The sequence below is a fragment of the Mesoplodon mirus genome, assembly GCF_964341445.2.
Source record: "Mesoplodon mirus genome assembly, chromosome: 20".
In the NCBI taxonomy this organism is placed as follows: Eukaryota; Metazoa; Chordata; class Mammalia; order Artiodactyla; family Ziphiidae; genus Mesoplodon; species Mesoplodon mirus.
Window position 1 is genome coordinate 31968630 of NC_138996.1, and position 18834 is coordinate 31987463.

Sequence of the window (18834 nt, forward strand, 5' to 3'; positions counted from 1 at the left end):
AAAGTCTAGGAAGACTAAAACTGAAGCCCAGGTCTCTTGGCTACAGCTCCGTCCACCAGCTTGTTCCATGTATGGTCCTGCCACTCCTTCCAGACCTTTCTGGCCCAAGTACAGACCGGCCTGGCTTCTCGGCTAGTTTTTCTCTTCATCAGTCTCTCTTTGCACTAACTTCCTTTCTGCTCACTCTGAATTCCCAATAGAAAAGCCAAAAAGCACGGAGCTATACATGCTGCCAGGTTAAGAAATATATCTAAAAGAAAATACATTTGAGCTGAATCATAAAAACCCTTCTGTGATGAAAGGCCCAGCCTGGCTTAGAAACATGAGCAAATGTATGTGGATTAAACAATGCAGGATGTACGGAGAGAAAAGAGTGGGTCCACTGCTAATTTTAAATCAGTCATGCAAAATGTGATCCATTTTCAAATCAACACACTTTAGTAATTCCACCTAGGACTCCAAAAGTAGACTTTCTGAGGTCATTAAAATTCTAAAGGAAGCAGGAATATGGAAGAAAAAAAAAACACAGATTGTGGGGAAATTGAAGAACAAAGGGATATATGACTTTGTGGCCACATGGATCCCACTGTATCTTTTTTTTATAATTAAAAAAATTTTTTTTATCTTTTGGCCACACCACACAGCATGTGGGATCTTAGTTCCCGGACCAGGGGTTGAACCCGCACCCTCTGCAGTGGAAACACGAAGTCTTAACCACTGGACCGCCAGGGAAGTCCCATTGCATCTGACTCTAGAATCCAAGTGGTGAGGAGGTCAGGGTATGTTGTTAGTCAAACATTCAGGATACAGGAGAAGCAGGAAGGCAGCAAAGGTGGCTAGAAAAAAAATACAGCCCCTTCATTTTACCTAGAGAGCTAAACATGTCACCTAGAGGTCCCCCCTAGTTTCGGTTACTCCTCACCCTCTTTTGTCCATGAGGAACACCACTCACAGCATGTCATTCTCCCAGCACGAAGACACAGATGGGAACTGTCTCCCAGCAAGTCTGCAGTAAGTGCCTCAGAGAGCCCTGAACCCCAGATCACTTCCACGATGCCCTAACTCAGGTTACTGTGAGAGTGAAGCCTAATCTGTGAGGATCAATGTTAAGAGGGGCGATTGGGATGCAGCCACAGCCGAGGGGCCCCTAAACCTGGAATTTAAATGTCAGACTTCCACGTTAGCCTTTCGTGCGCTCGCGCTGCACCATCTGCTCTACCAGCTCCTCCGTGCGGATGTGTTTAACTATTTAATAACGGCTGATCCCACGTCATGAAAAGGAGACGGTATTTATAATTCACTCATGACACGGAGCTCAGGGGAAAAAATAGAGTTTTGGAGTAAACGGTGCTCCTGATACAACACGGCCGGTCGTGAGTGTTCGCGTATCTTAAAACCACTTACCCACCCAACAAAAGAACGAGGAATGATCGTAAACTCAACACTATTCTAGTAGGTAGTTTTGTTGCTGTCATGTGCTTGGTTTTTTTTATTTTGTGTTAATAATATCCTGTGTTAATACTATTAGTCTGTAGGTAGAACAACTGAACATGGGTTGGGTCAGTTTGGAAGATTCAGAAGCAAACAGAAGAAAACAGCAAACAAATAGAACCAGATGATTTCAGCCTCAAACATTCAATTATTAATATGTCAGGCTATTAAATGGTTTAAATTTAAATGTCTAACCAAATTATCAGTATGTTTTGCTTTCTAAACATAACTTCTCTATTATAATACGGCTTATATAATTTTTTAATTTCATTAACCAGAGCTCTGAGAAAATTCATACCCAAGAGTTATTATACAGATTTAATTTTTATATTCACCTCTACTAGTAATCTTGGTAAAATGAAAGAGAGCCATCTGATGAAGAGGCTTCTAATAACGTTGAAATGAGAGATCTTTTAGCTGAGATGCCATTTTTCTAATTTTGCTACATTCGTTTTTACACACCTTACTTTGCTGCTCATTTATAAGAATAATATATAAATATTCTCTAGAAGAGCTTTGCAAAGGTAAAGTCGCAATATAATCATGGTTTTCTTTTCCTTCTTTAAACTCACTCTAAGATCTTTATATGACTCTTACTGTCTATAAAATAATGTCTTAAAATGAGGTTTTGGTTTTTTGCAGTTAAATGTATAAACTACAGAATTAACAACCCAAAGGAGGCAACCAGGATTGTTAGAAGCAGCACACATCCATGGAGTAGTTTCTACAAACTGTAAGAATTTCTCTTATAACTCCTGTTTTTAGCACACACAAAAAAATACTGCATAGTTCAAAACTGACTAATAAAACTGGGCAACTCTCAACAGGGTCAGCTCCACGCAAACTGACTGCTGATTCCACTGTCAGCGTCTAGTGAGCCTCTGATCGAGAAGTTCACTTATATGCTCAACATAAACCCAGTCACGCTCTCACTCTTCTATTCTTGGAGAAAAAAATACCTACTAGAAAAAATTCAATAAATCACTACTTATTCCTAGCAAATAATAGTAGTTTAGTCTCAACATTTTCAGATATTATATATATATAAACATATACATAAACATTACATATATAATGTGTATATATAACATATATAAATATTACACAGTAAATGTTCAAAATTAACCATTCCCCAAATACCCACTAACACATGACTCCTTTTGCAATAGTAAAAATGAAAACAAACTAACAAATGAAAAATAACCCAGCAAGAATATGACAACCAAGAATTTAAACATTGCAGATATATTCGAGAGAAAAAAAATTTTTTTTAAAGACTAAAAAGTAAGTAATGCCTATTTTCAACTCATTTGCACAGTTATAAGATCAAGTTAATAAAACAAGTGTGAATGTATTAAACAATATATTGAATTAGAAATACAGCATATTTTACACTCTATATATTTGTATAAAGTATCTACTTTGTTCTATTTTCCTCATTTGCTTATCATTACTGAAACTAAAATTATCTTTTCTCTTGATTCTAAAAGGCAAGTTCCCGGAAGAGCTGCAGTTCAACACTGAGAGAACCAAGCTGGCACCTGGTGGAAGACAAGTAAGTACTCATGGGGTGGATGAGTTCTCCAAACCCGAAATGATTTTATTCTGTCAGTTATAGTTTATTGCTCACCAGATGAAGACACCATGTACCCTGGGATAACCTGGAGATAGAAAGCTGAATGAAACTGGTCTCTGTTCTCAAGGGCTAACTATTAAAAATGTCATCTTGGCTAAAAGGGAGATGTGACCAAGAGCTGCTAGAAACAATGGAAGCAGTTGTCCAGGGAAAAGCCTCTGCCCGTGGACCACACTCAAGATGGGTCTTGATGGACAGGGAGGACATTCCTGGGTAGAGAGAGTGTTTGGGCACCCTCAAGGGAGAGAATCACACAAGCACGGATGGGAGAAAGGGCGTGACGTGCAAGGTACAAGCGTGGCCTTGGCTCAGTGCAGAGAGGCAGCCGTCTGGAGATGATGAGGATTTTATCTCATCTGCTGTGCTTGGGCCATGTGGAGGGCAGGCCAGGTGCAGGTACGGAAGGTCATTCAGTCACCAGGCAGAGAACAGAATGGGAAGACAGGAGAAAGGTGTTAACACACTCCGTCTGCTGGCACCCGTGGGGCACAGATCCTGTGACGGACTTTCCAGGAGTTGTATACCTGCTCCTTCTCACAGAAACGTCCCCGCGATGCAGCCTCAGCATCACAGAACCACAGACCTTACACACCCCACTGTCCTGTACCCTACCAAGGGCCCCGGCTGACCTGAACCCACATGCAGAGTGAGAAGCAGATGATACCCGTAAAAGGTCTAACCGCAGGCACCTTGGGAATTTGTGCAGAAATCATCCCTCTGGCATTAGGGGAGCCACCTAGACCAGCAGAGATGGAAGCCAAAAAATGGCCATGAGTTATTGTACGTTTTTCTAGGAAATGAGGCCAGTTAGAATCCTAGAGAAGTCGTGCCCAGGTTGGGAGAAGTGATGGTGTGTGGGGCAGTGGACCTCTGGGTACCACCCATGTCCCTGCTTCAGAATCAAGGCACTCAGCCTCTCAGCTGCTGGAGCTCACAGCTGCATCCCTCTCCAGGAATCACGTCAAACAGGGTTGTGCCCGCTCCCTGGGGGCAGCCCTCATCAATGGCTAATGGTACCAGCCCCGCCCTCTTGCTTCAGCTTGGGAAAACTCTGAAGGGCTGTCCCAGCTCCGAGGTTTCCCTGGGTCCGGCCAGGGTACCAGGCGTACCTGCGCACTGCTCAGCTCCTCCCTCTGCCCCATTCTGTTTCCTTCTCTTCCTTGCAGGTATTTCCAAGTGCTCCCCTCATACACCCTCCCAAACAAATCCAGCTCAGAGTCAGCATCCAGCACAAAGGTTAATTTGTCATAGATTTAAATCAGGTCTTTGAAAACATTTTTAAATACACTTTAGATACCAGACCGTATCAGTTGTGAAAAAGAAAATACACATTATAAATCCTTGGTAGGTTCAACTTGGATTTTGCACAAAATTAAAACAAAAGTTTACATGAAGCTATTTCACACGACTTTACTTCGTCTTTAGGGTTTTAGGCATCACTCTGTTATTGGCAGGCATGTTCCTGCCTGACCTTGTCTGAGTATCAGCTTCAGGCTACAAGGCCAGGGCCATGGGCTCACTTTCTGTGTGGACCAGCGGGATTTCCTCTGTTCAGTGGTCACACACACACTGCACCTTCAACTCCAGTTGGACCCCTTTTAAATGTGCAATTACTCACACAGAGGGCCAGGAAGGGTCTGTGCCTAGCAGCTGGAGCAAATCCAACCATTTGAGTAGAGAAATAGTGTGCTGGCCAGGGTTCTTCAGAGAAACAGAACCAATAGGATATTTCTATCTTTATCTCTGTCTCTATGTCTCTATCCCCACATCCACCTCCAACTCTATCTATCTATCTATCTATCTATCTATCTAAATATCTATCTATCTACCTACCTACCTATTGAAATTAATTTATTATAAGGAATTGGCTTACATGATTATGGCAACTGAGGTGTCCAGACCCAAGAGAGCCAGTGGTGTAAGTTCCAGTCCAAATCTGAGATCAAAGGCAGGAGATGCCCAATGTTCTAGCTCAAAGACAGGCAGAGAGAGCAACTTTTCTTCACTCAGCCTGTGGCTCTATTCAGACCTTCAACTGATTGGATGAGGCCTACCCACACTGGGGAGGCTGATCTGTTTTACTCAGTCCACCCTTTCAAATGTTAACCTCATCCAGAAACAGCCCTGCAGACACACCCAGAATAATGTTTGACAAAATGTTTGGGCACCCTGTGGCCAGTCAAGCTGACCCATAAAATTAACCATCACAAGTATCTCAAAGATTAAACAACCTTGATACTGTAGCAGCAATGCTGTCCACCAAGAATGGAGAAGAGATGCTGTTCTCTGAACTAGATCGTATTTCCCCCTCTTCAGTGCATTACGAACACCTGTGGGATCACAGATTACAGACTGAGACACCTAAACTGATCTTTACCACTCCCTTATCAGTGTGTTCACAGGACCTAGGAGACAATTCTGTTTCTGGTATCAAACAGTATTGTTGAGCTCAACTTCTATTGAAACAATTCTTAGCATGAGCCTAAAATAGGTCGTTTTACCACACAGCAGCACATCACAGGGAACATTCCCTTTAATTTACCCCCTGCTAAAATTTAAATAGCTATGGTAAATTACATAAAACATGATTTGTGGAAATCAGTTCATCCACATGTGTAATGAAGTCTAACTGAACATTATTTTTGTGACGAGAAATGATCCAAAGTTAACCCACTTAACTATAGAGAGTGAAGCCATAAAAATGCAGGGCCGCCAGCATTGCAAACTCGTATTTGTTTGACTATCCAGACGTTATGTGCTTGCTTCTTGTTAACCTTCCTCAGTGCTAGAAGAGACAGTGGTTGTGGAAAGCCCACCACTGAACTGAGATTTTGTTTTCCTTTCTCTTCTATTGAATAAAAACAATCTGCTGTAATATATAATGTATGTTATTTTAAATGTATATAATCTCAAGCTCTATTACATTATTATAATATTTTAACAAGAATCCGTTTGTATTATTAAATGTAAGATTGGTTTACAAAATTTGTATTTACCTCAGTATTTACCTTACATACGATAGGAATTTTGAAATATAAAGTAGAAAAACTATGCACTAAGCGGGTTAGCTTTCTATATATATCATTCTATCACATATATATTATACATATATGTGAGTTACATATATGACATATACATATGAATTATATATGATTTATGTATTTATGAATTATATATATTATATGCAATTATATAGTATATAACAATTGTATATTATATACACATATTAGGTTTTATACAGTTTATTTACTAGATGAATAGTACTGCTTATACAGCTATATTATAATTATTTACATCATATTTTTTACCTTTTGGGGTTTTGAGTAGATTATTTTGAATTAAATATTTTCATATGTAAAAAGGTTTTAAACAAATAAAACTCACCTCTCTTTGATCGCCTTCTTAGATGTATGACATATCTCCCTAAAGAATTCTCATTTTTTAAACTTTGCAAAATATGTGCCAATAATTTTCTTAATTGTCAGCATATTCTCTCCCTCCATATATAAATATATTTATATACACAGATGTATGTATATATGTATATGTAAACATATATAAATTACATATATACATACAAACACAAGTCTAGCAAGATAATTTATATGTTTATTTTCCTTCCGCTGGCCTTGAGCTCTCCACAGTGATTACATTTGTATTTTAGTTTCTGAGTGTTTCTCTGCTCACCCTTCCACACCTTGTGATTACCAAGCACAGCCAAGCCTTCCTCTGTGCTTCTCTGCCCCAGCTGCTGTATCACAAACTCTTCCTTAAAAGACTAAACTGAGTGAGTACATATGCTCCCTAGGCAACCTGGGGGGAGGTGACAGAGATGGAAGCAAATGGAGAAACCCAGAGGCACCCAAGACTGACAGCCTGGTGATGCAGGTCCACAGGTGGGTGGCGTGGACCCAGAGTTCTCCCGACCCATCATCCCCAAGAGGCTGCTTCAACACCACCGTGCCCCTGGGGAGGGAAGGCTGCCAGTGCAGGACTCACTAGGGAGCTTCTGTGAGAGACGACCGTGCCCAAAGTGTCAAAGTAACAAGCATGACTCAAAGCTTTGAGGACCCCCAAACGTTCTGTATCCCCACAATGCTGGGGGAATTTTCAACATCTTGGTGAGATGGGGGTGGACAGGAAGGAAAGGGCTGACGTGGGGCCCCTCCGGTCACAACCAAGATTAAATTTACTGCCTCTTGGTTAGGATGGTGTCTCTGAAAGAAATTCAAATTGATTTTAAAATAAGATGGTGTGACATTTCTTGTCCATCAAAGTTCGTCTAGAGTTTATAAGCCAAGAGACAAAGCATGACTTCAGGTTTGGTGTTGTATGTATTGAAAATTCTGGAAGGACACACAAGGAAATATTGAGAGCTGTTGCCTGGAGGAAGTAACCTGGAAGGGGCACTTACAATTCTTACATATTTTACTATAAGCAATAAAAAATTCTTATTTGTAGAATAAACTCAAAATTAAAAGAGGAAAATGCATATGCAAATAATAGTTAGCATTTCTCACTCTACGTGCTTTCCACATTTTAGGTCAATTGATTTTTACAACATACTAATGAAATCGGTGTCATTATTATTTTCTCCCTTTTTAGAAAAATGAGGAGTCTGACACACAGAGAGTTTAAACAGCTTGCCCAGCTAAGTGGCAGAGTGAGGACCCTGGGTACTCTGGCTTCAGAGCCTGTATGCTTAACTATCAGTGGTGTTAGTTAAAATCGCGCAATATCAAAATCTAGAAAGTGAAACCATGTGTAAGTATCAGCTGTATATATTTTCTGATAAAACAATACACAACAATATTTTCAATCAAATAGTGTAATTATTTATGTATTTGATGCTCACCTTTACAAATGGTTTTTATTTTATCTCCAATTGATAGCTTAATATAGCACTCTGGAAATACCAGTTTCAAGAATGTCTTCTTTTTTTAAATTAATTTATTTATTTTACTTTATTTCTTTATTGACATATAGTTGATTTACAATGTCATGTTAGTTTCAGGTGTACAGCACAGTGATTCAGTTATATGTATGTATATAATATATAAAATATTGAGTATAGTTCCATGTGCTATACAGTAGGTCTTTGTTGTTCATCTATTTTGTACATAGTAGTGTGTATATGTTAATCCCAATCTCCTAATTTATCTCTTCCTCCCCCTTTCCCTTTTCATAACCATAAGTTTGTTTTCCACATCTGTGACTCTACTTCTGTTTTGTAAATAAGTTTATTTGTATCTTTTTCTTTTAGATTCCACATATAAGTGATATCATATGATATTTGTCTTTTTCTGGCTTACTTCACTTAGTATGACAATCTCTAGGTCCATAGGATGTCTTCTTTTGATATATTATATTCTCTCAATTTTTAAAGTTCTCAAATCTTATATTAGTCCTTGTTTGAATTATCTTTTTAACTACAGAATATTTTTCTGTCAAAAATAATAAATGGCTTTGAACTGGCAGTTTCTCAAGGATTGACAGCCATCCACATTTCCATGACATCTTAGGTTGTAGCCACTAATAGGCTATCGAGACTGTTAACAGACTACTAATTAGAAGTCAATGTGATTATAATGAATGCTGTATGGTCATCAAACTGAAACAGGACATTTGGAAGAATATTTGTATTGTAATTGAGAAGACTGACATCCCTTAGTAGTTAAGGATCCTCAATTTGGGAAAGATGCTCCTCTCTCGAGTCTTTATCCTAGTCTGTATGATATGTGTCTTCAAACTGCATGACTTAATTTACTGTCATTTGCCCTGTTGGGAAGTGTCTGGTATTTCACGATGCATTTAGATTCTACCAAAAGCAGTAGCAAGTGCAGGTCATGTGGAAAGGATTATATCTCTGCTGTACTTTCTTAAATAAGGCACAGTCATGTAGAAGTTCAATTAAAGGTCAACTCTAAAAACCCAAATGTCAGAAGTATTCAGCAATTATCTGTGCATTCAAGTCCTAACCTTTGCATGGGATGTAAATACCATTTTTTCTCGTAGCATTTCTTATTAAAAAAGAGTCATTAAGTCCCCATCGCAGCCCATGTCTCCAGCAAGGAGTCTTTCACACTTTGTATCTAAGGACACTCCTGTGGAGCCCCCTCATCACCACAGGACTTTTCAACACTGTGACTATTATCCTTCATCCCACAAGGCAAGGGTGTGGCCCTGTTAGGCTGCCTTCACTGTTGGACTCATGACACCACCACGTACCATCTTTATTGTTTTGACATTGGGAGATGCTTTTAATTACCTGCCTCACTGGCTTGGTGTGCAGTAACCACTAGCTGCTTTTTTTTCAGCTCCTGACTACCCTACAGTGGACACTGAGAAGACAAGAGCATACTGTTTCTTTATTCAAATTCACAAAGTAAAACTAAAGAAAATAAAATCCCAGCTCTCCAGATTAATATTTCTTTCATTTTCACTTATGTACGCACACATCTGTCATGTCAAAGATTTCAATGAACTCTGTAATTAATGAAGAAACCAGTAAGATATTTAACAAACTGTTTTGAAGGAGAATTCAAAGAAAATGCATATATAGACCGTTAGCAACACTGAAACAAAATTGCTAATAGATGCAAAAGTCTTCAATATCCACAGGGTAATAATCAACTGCATCTCCTCCCATGTCACTTTCCTAATTTTTCCTGACAATAACTTACAAATTATTTCTTTCTTTGTAACAGTTCCCCTACAGTAAAATAATCCAAATAAAATAACCGCCAATTTTATTGTATTACTGTTCTTTTAAATTTCTTACTTCCTTAGAATTCTGAAACTTAAGGAAAGTATCTAAAGTTTTGACAATTTAAATAGTTATGTGGGGGGCCTCCCTGGTGGCGCAGTGGTTGAGAGTCCGCCTGCCGATGCAGGGGATACGGGTTCGTGCCCCGGTCTGGGAGGATCCCATATGCCGCGGAGCGGCTGGGCCCGTGAGCCACGGCCGCTGGGCCTGCGCGTCCGGAGCCTGTGCTCCGCAGCGGGAGAGGCCACAACAGTGAGAGGCCCGCATACCGCAAAAAGAAAAAAAAAAAAAAAAAAGTTATGTGGGGACTTCCCTAGTGGCACAGTGGTTAAGAATCCACCTGCCAATGCAGGCGACATGGGTTCGATCCCTGATCCGGGAAGATCCCACATGCCACAGAGCAATGAAGCCCATGCGCCGAAACTACTGAGCCTGCACTCTAGAGCCTGCGAGGCACAACTACTGAGCCAGCATGCCACAACGAATGAAGTCTATGCTCCTACGGTCCATGCTCCACAACAAGAGAAGCCACCTCAATGAGAAGCCCGTGCACCACAACAAAGAGTAGCCCCCACTCACCACAACTACAGAAAGCCTGCGCACAGCAACAAAGACCCAAAGCAGCCAAAAATAAAAATTAATTAATTTTTTTAAAAAGTTATATGGAACATATATTAATGTTTTATTTTGAATTCTTATTGTATATTTTCTTAGATTATAGTTTATCATGAGCCGTTTCTTTCAAATCATAGATCTTGTGTGTGTCAGTAAAAATTCTCTGTTTAAAAATTGTCTGTTACCAGTCCCTCACATCAGGAAACTTACACAAGCCTCTTAGATAGCCTCATCCACCAGAGGGCAGACAGCAGAAGCAAGAAGAACTACAATTCTGCAGCCTGTGGAAGAAAAACCACATTCACAGAAAGATAGACAAGACGAAAAGGCAGAGGTCTATGTACCAGATGAAGGAACAAGATAAAACCCCAGAAAAACAACTAAATGAAGTGGAGATAGGCAACCTTCCAGAAAAAGAATTCAGAATAATGAGAGTGAAGATGATCCAGTACATCAGAAAAAGAATAGAGGCAGGGCTTCCCTGGTGGCGCAGTGGTTGAGAGTCCGCCTGCCGATGCAGGGGAAACGGGTTCGTGCCCCGGTCCGGGAAGATCCCACATGCCGCGGAGCGGCTGGGCCCATGAGCCATGGCCGCTGAGCCTGCACATGCGGAGCCTATGCTCTGCAACGGGAGGGGCCACAACAGTGAGAGGCCCACGTATAGCAAAAAAAAAAAAAAAAAGAATAGAGGCAAAGATCGAGAAGATGCAAGAAATGTTTAACAAAGACCTGGAAGAATTAAAGAACAAACAGAGATGAACAATGCAATAACTGAAATGAAAACTACACTAGAAGAAATCAATAGCAGAATAACTGAGGCAGAAGAATGGATAAGTGACCTGGAGGACAGAATGGTGGAATTCACTGCTGCGGAACAGAATAAAGAAAAAAGAATGAAAAGAAATGAAGACAGCCTAAGAGACCTCTGGGACAACATTAAACACAACGTTCACATTATAGGGGTCCCAGAAGGAGAAGAGAGAGAGAGGGGACCAGAGAAAATACTTGAAGACATTATAGTCGAAAACTTCCCTAACATGGGAAAGGAAATAGCCACCCAAGTCCAGGAAGCGCAGCAAGTCCCATACAGGATAAACCCAAGGAGAAACATGCCAAGACTCATAGTAATCAAACTGGCAAAAATTAAAGACAAAGAAAAATTATTGAAAGCAGCAAGGGAAAAATGAAAAATAACATACAAGGGAACACCCATAAGGTTAACAGCTGATTTCTCAGCAGAAACTCTACAAGCCAGAAAGGAGTGGCATGATATACTTAAAGTGATCAAAGGGGAGAACCTACAACCAAGATTACTCTACCCTGCAAGGATCTCATTCAGATTCGATGCAGAAATCAAAAGCTTTACAGACAAGCAAAAGCTAAGAGAATTCAGCACCACCAAACCAGCTCTACAACAAATGCTAAAGGAACTTCTCTAAGTGGGAAACACAAGAGAAGAAAAGGATCTACAAAAACAAACTCAAAACAATTAAGAAAATGGTCATAAGAACATACATATCGATAATTACCTTAAACGTGAATAGATTAAATGCTCCAACCAAAAGACACAGGCTTGCTGAATGGATACAAAAACAAGACCCATATATATGCTGTCTACAAGAGACCCACTTCAGACCTAGGGACACAAACAGACTGAAAGTGAGGGGATGGAAAAAGATATTCCATGCAAACGGAAATCAAAACAAAGCTGGAGTAGCTATACTCATATCAGATAAAATAGACTTTAAAATAAAGAATGTTACAAAAGACAAGGAAGGACACTACATAATGATCAAGGTATCAATCCAAGAAGAAGATATAACAATTGTAAATATTTATGTACCCAACACAGGAGCACCTCAATACATAAGGCAACTGCTAACAGCTAAAAAAGAGGAAATCGACAGTAACACAGTAATAGTGGGGGACTTTAACACCTCACTTACACCACTAGACAGATCATCCAAAATGAAAATAAATAAGGAAACAGAAGCTTTAAATGACACAACAGACCAGAAAGATTTAATTGATATTTATAGGACATTCCATCCAAAACAGCAGATTACACTTTCTTCTCAAGTGCACATGGAACATTCTCCAGGATAGATCACATCTTGGGTCACAAATCAAGCCTCAGTAAATTTAAGAAAACTGAAATCATATCAAGCATCTTTTCTGACCATAACGCTATGAGATTAGAAATGAATTACAGGGAAAAAACCATAAAAAACACAAACACATGGAGGCTAAACAATATGTTAGTAAATAACCAAGAGATCACTGAAGAAATCAAAGAGGAAATCAGAAAATACCTACAGACAAATTACAATGAGAACATGACAATCCAAAACCTATGGGATGCAGCAAAAGCAGTTCTAAGAGGGAAGCTTATAGCTATACAAGCCTACCTCAAGAAACAAGAAAAATCTCAAGTAAACAATCTAACCTTAAACCTAAAGGAACTAGAGAAAGAAGAACAAACAAAACCCAAAGTTAGAACAAGGAAAGAAATCATAAAGATCAGAGCAGAAATAAATGAAGTAGAAACAAAGAAAACAATAGCAAAGATCAACAAAACTAAAAGCTGGTTCTTTGAGAAGATAAATAAAATTGATAAACCATTAGCCAGACTCATGAAGAAAAAGAGGGAGAGGACTCAAATCAATAAAATTAGAAATGAAAAAGGAGAAGTTACAACAGACACCGCAGAAATACAAAGCATCCTAAGAGACTACTACAAGCAACTCTATGCCAATAAAATGGACAACCTGGGAGAAATGGACAAATTCTTACAAAGGTATAACCTTCCAAGACTGAACCAGGAAGAAACAGAAAATATCAACAGACCAATCACAAGCAATGAAATTGAAACTGTGATTAAAAATCTTCCAACAAACAAAAAGTCTAGGACCAGATGGCTTCACAGGTGAATTCTATCAAACATTTAGAGAAGAGCTAACACCCATCCTTCTCAAACTTTTCCAAAAAATTGCAGAGGAAGGAACACTCCCAAACTCATTCTATGAGGCCAACGTCACCCTGATACCAAAACCAGACAAAGCTACTACAAAAAAAGAAAATTACAGACCAATATCACTGATGAATACAGATGCAAAAATCCTCAACAAAATACTAGCAAACAGAATCCAACAACACATTAAAAGGATCATACACCATGATCAAGTGGGATTTATCCCAGGGATGAAAGCATTCTTCAATATATGCAAATCAATCAATGTGATACACCATATTAACAAATTGAAGAATAAAAACCATGTGATCATCTCAATAGATGCAGAAAAAGCTTTTGACAAAATTCAACACCCATTTATGATGAAAACTCTCCAGAAATTGGGCATAGAGGGAAACTACCTCAACATAATAAAGGCCATATAGGACAAACCCACAGCAAACATCATTCTCAATGGTGAAGAACTGAAAGCATTTCCTCTAAGATCAGGAACGAGACAAAGATGTCCACTCTCACCAGTATTATTCAACATAGTTTTGGAAGTCCTAGCCATGGCAATCAGAGAAGAAAAAGAAATAAAAGGAATTTAAATTGGAAAAGAAGAAGAAAAATTGTCACTGTTTGCAGATGACATGAAACTATACATAGAGAATCCTAAAGATGCCACCAGAAAACTACTAGAGCTAATCAATGAATTTGGTAAAGTTTCAGGATACGAAGTTAATGCACAGAAATCTCTTGTATTCCTATACACTAATGATGAAAAATCTGAAAGAGGAATTATGCAAACACTCCCATTTACCATTGCAACAAAAAGAATAAAATACCTAGGAATAAACCTACCTAGGGAGACAAAAGACCTTTATGCAGAAAACTATAAGACACTGATGAAAGAAATTAAAGATGACACCAACAGATGGAGAGATATACCATGTTCTTGGATTGGAAGAACCAATATTGTGAAAATGACTATACTACAAAAGCAATCTACAGATTCAATGCAATCCCTATCAAGTTACCAATGGCATTTTTTACGGAACTAGAACAAATCATCTTAAAATTTGTATGGAGACACAAAAGACCCCGAATAGCCAAAGCAGTCTTGAGGGAAAAAAACACAGCTGAAGGAATCAGACTCCCTGACTTCAGACTATACTACAGAGCTACAGTAATCAAGACAATATGGTACTGGCACAAAAACAGAAACATAGATCAATGGAACAAGACAGAAATCCCAGAGATAAACCTATGCACCAATGGTCAGCTAATCTATGACAAAGGAGGCAAAGATATACAAATGGAGAAAAGACAGTCTCTTCAATAAGTGGTGCCAGGATAACTGGACAGCTACATGTAAAAGAATGAAATTAGGACACTCCCTAACACCATACACAGAAATAAACTCAAAAAGGATTCGAGACCTAAATGTAAGACCGGACACTATAAAACTCTTAGAGTAAAACGTAGGAAGAACACTCTGTGACATAAGTCACAGCAAGATCTTTTTTGATCCACCTCCTAGAGTAATGGAAATAAAAACAAAAATAAACAAGTGGGACCTAATGAAACTTCAAAGCTTTCGCACAGCAAAGGAAACTATGAACAAGACGAAAAGACAGCCCTCAGAATGGGAGAAAATGTTTGCAAACGAATCAACGGACAAAGGATTAATCTCCAAAATATATAAACAGCTCATGCAGCTCAATATTGAAAAAAACAAACAACCCAATCCAAAAATGGGCAGAAGACCTAAATAGACATTTCTCCAAATAAGACATACAGATGGCCAAGAAGCACATGAAAAGCTGCTCAATATCACTAATTATTAGAGAAATTCAAATCAAAACTTCAGTGAGGTATCACTTCACACCAGTTAGAATGGGCATCATCAGAAAATCTACAAACAACAAATGCTGGAGAGGGTGTGGAGAAAAGGGAACCCTCTTGCACTGTTGGTGAGATTGTAAATTGATACAGCCACAATGGGGAACAGTATGGAGGTTCCTTAATAAACTAAAAATAGAATTATCATATGATCCCGCAATCCCACTATTGAGCATATACCCAGAGAAAACCATAATTCTAAAAGACACATGCACCCTAATGTTCACTGCAGCACTATTTACAATAGCCAGGTCATGGAAGCAACCTAAATGCCCATCAAGAGATGAATGGATAAAGAAGATGTGGTACATATATACAATGGAATATTACTCAGCCATAAAAAGGAACGAAATTGGGTCATTTGTTGAGACGTGGATGGACCTAGAGACTGTCATACAGAGTGAATTAAGTCAGAAAGAGAAAAACAAATATCGTATATTAACGCATGTATGTGGAACCTAGAAAAATGGTACAGATGAACCTGTTTGCAGGGTAGAAGTTGAGACACAGATGTAGAGAACAAACGTATGGGCACCAAAGGGGGAAAACTGCGGAGCGGTGGGGATGGTGGTGTGCTGAATTGGGCGATTGGGATTGACATGTATACACTGATGTGTATAAAATTGATGACTACTAAGAACCTGCAGTATACAAACAAACAAACAAAACAACTAATACTAAACTTTCTTTGGGTTATTTGTATGGAAATATGTTAACATAAATGTTTCAGACATTACATGAAATTTCTGAAAATCTTATATGTTCTGGTATAATGTTATAAGTCATAATTCTAGTTATTACTGTAAAATGTATATCTCAGAGATAACTAAATTTCCTTGTCAATTGCATTATTATGAACTTTCATCAAATCTAAAAATCATGGTTATTCTTAAGTCTTTTGTCATTTACAGAGAATTCTGGGTGTACTCTGATGCTTTTGCAAAAATGTTCCTATAAAAGGGTTTCATCTTCAAGGAATTCATGGAATAGACTCTGACAAGTACATTTTTCTGGTAACTGACTATACTGCTGAACTGAATGAATAAGCATTTTCAGAACTCTAATGGAAAACTGATGAATTCATAAAAGTGCTAACAAAAGATCAAGATGAAAAAAAATTAATTACATGGGACTGAGTGAACTGATGAGGATGATTGTGATTTTTGTGACTTTGTGTTTGAATTAAAAAAAAAAATCCCAGAAGGACTCAGAGGCAAAAAATATACAAATCAATTTTCACTGCAAAGTAAAGGAGCTGTTACAGTGGAGGATTCCTGGACTGAATGTCAATATTATGACACAGTGTGAGTGTGTTTCGTGTTTGGTAATTGCAATCGTTGTTGCATTTGTTGTGGTCATCCGTTTACAATGCTTGGTGTCAATTTATTTATCTCTTGTAAAAATAAAATACAGTGTGTGTGTGTGTGTGTGTGTGTGTGTGTGTGAAAAAAATTGTCTGTTTAAAATTGTCCTGGTAATTTTGATCAACTATTAGTGCAAAGGTATTTGTAAGATAGTATAAAATGATTCTGGGGGCTTCCCTGGTGGCACAGTGGTTGAGAGTCCGCCTGCTGATTCAGGGGACACGGGTTCATGCCCCGGTCCGGGAGGATCCCACATGCTGCAGAGCAGCTGGGTCCGTGAGCCATGGCCGCTGAGCCTGCGCTCCGCAATGGGAGAGGCCACAACAGTGAGAGGCCCGCGTACCGCAAAAAAAAAAAAGATTCTGAAAAGACTTCTCATGACTATAACTTGAATTCAAGATGAGAATATGTTCTTTTGAATCTAACTGAAAATCACTTCAAATTAGTTGTGGTTTATTGAAAGTATGCCAGTATATGTAAAATGGCAACTTAAATATATATTTTAAGTTTCATAAATAAGTAGTTTTATGTAATAATTTATAAAACATTGTTAGTATTAGTAACTTCATTGTATCATATCTGGGGACACATTTCATCTTTGGGCACAGGAGAACAATTTATTTCTTTTAGCCAAATATATGAAGGGTCTAATCTGAAAATACAAGCAGTGATCCATCACCATTTTGCTTTTGCATAACCCAAAAGGAAGAATTTGGCATGCTCACAAGCCTCCTTAAATGTTTCTTGAGTCAAAACTATTTAATTACTGACATAGAGAACATGAAAGTACAGATCGAAAGTTAAACGGTCTGTGTGTTCTTGTGTGTGTGTGTTTTTGCCAGTTAAAACAGATGTGCCTCCTGACAGCTATTCTAGGTGCCCTGAGGTTGGAAGATCATGAAGGTCATTTTTATTCTTCATATTCCAGTCTCAGGTTCCCCTTCTGCCTTGTTTCATTCTCAGTTCTTCACCCTTCCTAGCGATCCAGAGACACCGACCCATGGATCATGGTGTGCCCGAAAAACAGGGGAGGGCTAGCCTGGCTGCTGCACTGTCACCTTCAGAACCAAAGTGCACAAGAGGGGGGTTATGTGAACTAAACCTCTGAAAACCTGGGCAGTTTTTTGATTTTGTTTTTGTGAGGGTGGCAGTGGGACAGGGTTTTCTTTTTTTTTTGGTGGGAATAGGAAGGAAGAAATTCATTTTTTTTAAGATGTAGTCATTTTATAAAGGTTTGCCTGTGAGCCTGGAACCTTTTGGGAATGTCTAGTAGAAGGAAGTATCATTGATTTCCCAAAAGATGTAGGACACTTGAGGAAGGGCAGGGCTGAGCAGAGGCTGACAATCTAGAGGAACACATGGATGGGGCAGCTGTATCCCGCATGTACAGTCAATACTCGAGTCAACAGCAGACTATCTGGGAGTCTTGCAAAAAAGTTTGTAAATGTAGGTTATCTCAGGTTCATTATATTATTCTTCCTACTTCTGTTTGCATTTTGAAGTTTTTCATAATTAAAAAACATTTTAAGAAATACCAATCAATATGCTCCGGTTAAAAGATGTGTTTCCTAGGAGCTCCAGAGGAAACAATATAGGTGGAACAGTCCGGTGAGGCTGTTTAAAGAGGCAGGACACAGAGCCCGGGGCCCTGGTCACCCGCACAGCAGCTACTTCACCACGGCAAATGGTTCACTGGGGTGGCGGCTCCTCATCATCTTGTGACTCAGAGACGAAGCCAACTTCCCTGAAGGAGCATTCTCTTCTCCAGAGCAAGCATAACTCATAACTCTCAAAGCAAGGTTATTTTTCTCCTATACAAGTACTTAGTAGATTTTTTTCCTACTCTGTCTACATTTCCCTGTCTTCCATTAGAAACCCACACATTTGTACCTGAGGATGTATATAATAAACTTCACCGAGTTGATGCCACTCAAATTCATACTTTGTTCAAAATGCTTCCCTTAGTTATAAGCATAACAACTTCCCTCAGGAAGAGCTAAAATGCCAAGATCGACAAGTGTGAACACATTTCCTGGCTTACATGTTATACTTGATCTCACTCTTCGTTTTGCCACAGTAACGGCGAGCCAAGCTTTCAAGAAGTTAA

General features: G+C 39.0%; 1 protein-coding gene across 1 annotated transcript in view; it reads right to left on the reverse strand.

Annotated features, from left to right (window-relative positions):
* CSMD1 (CUB and Sushi multiple domains 1) overlaps positions 1 to 18834 on the reverse strand; it is a gene marked incomplete at its 3' end in the record, with an annotated part of 1728858 nt that overhangs the window by 374991 nt on the left and 1335033 nt on the right. The window lies entirely within an intron of this gene.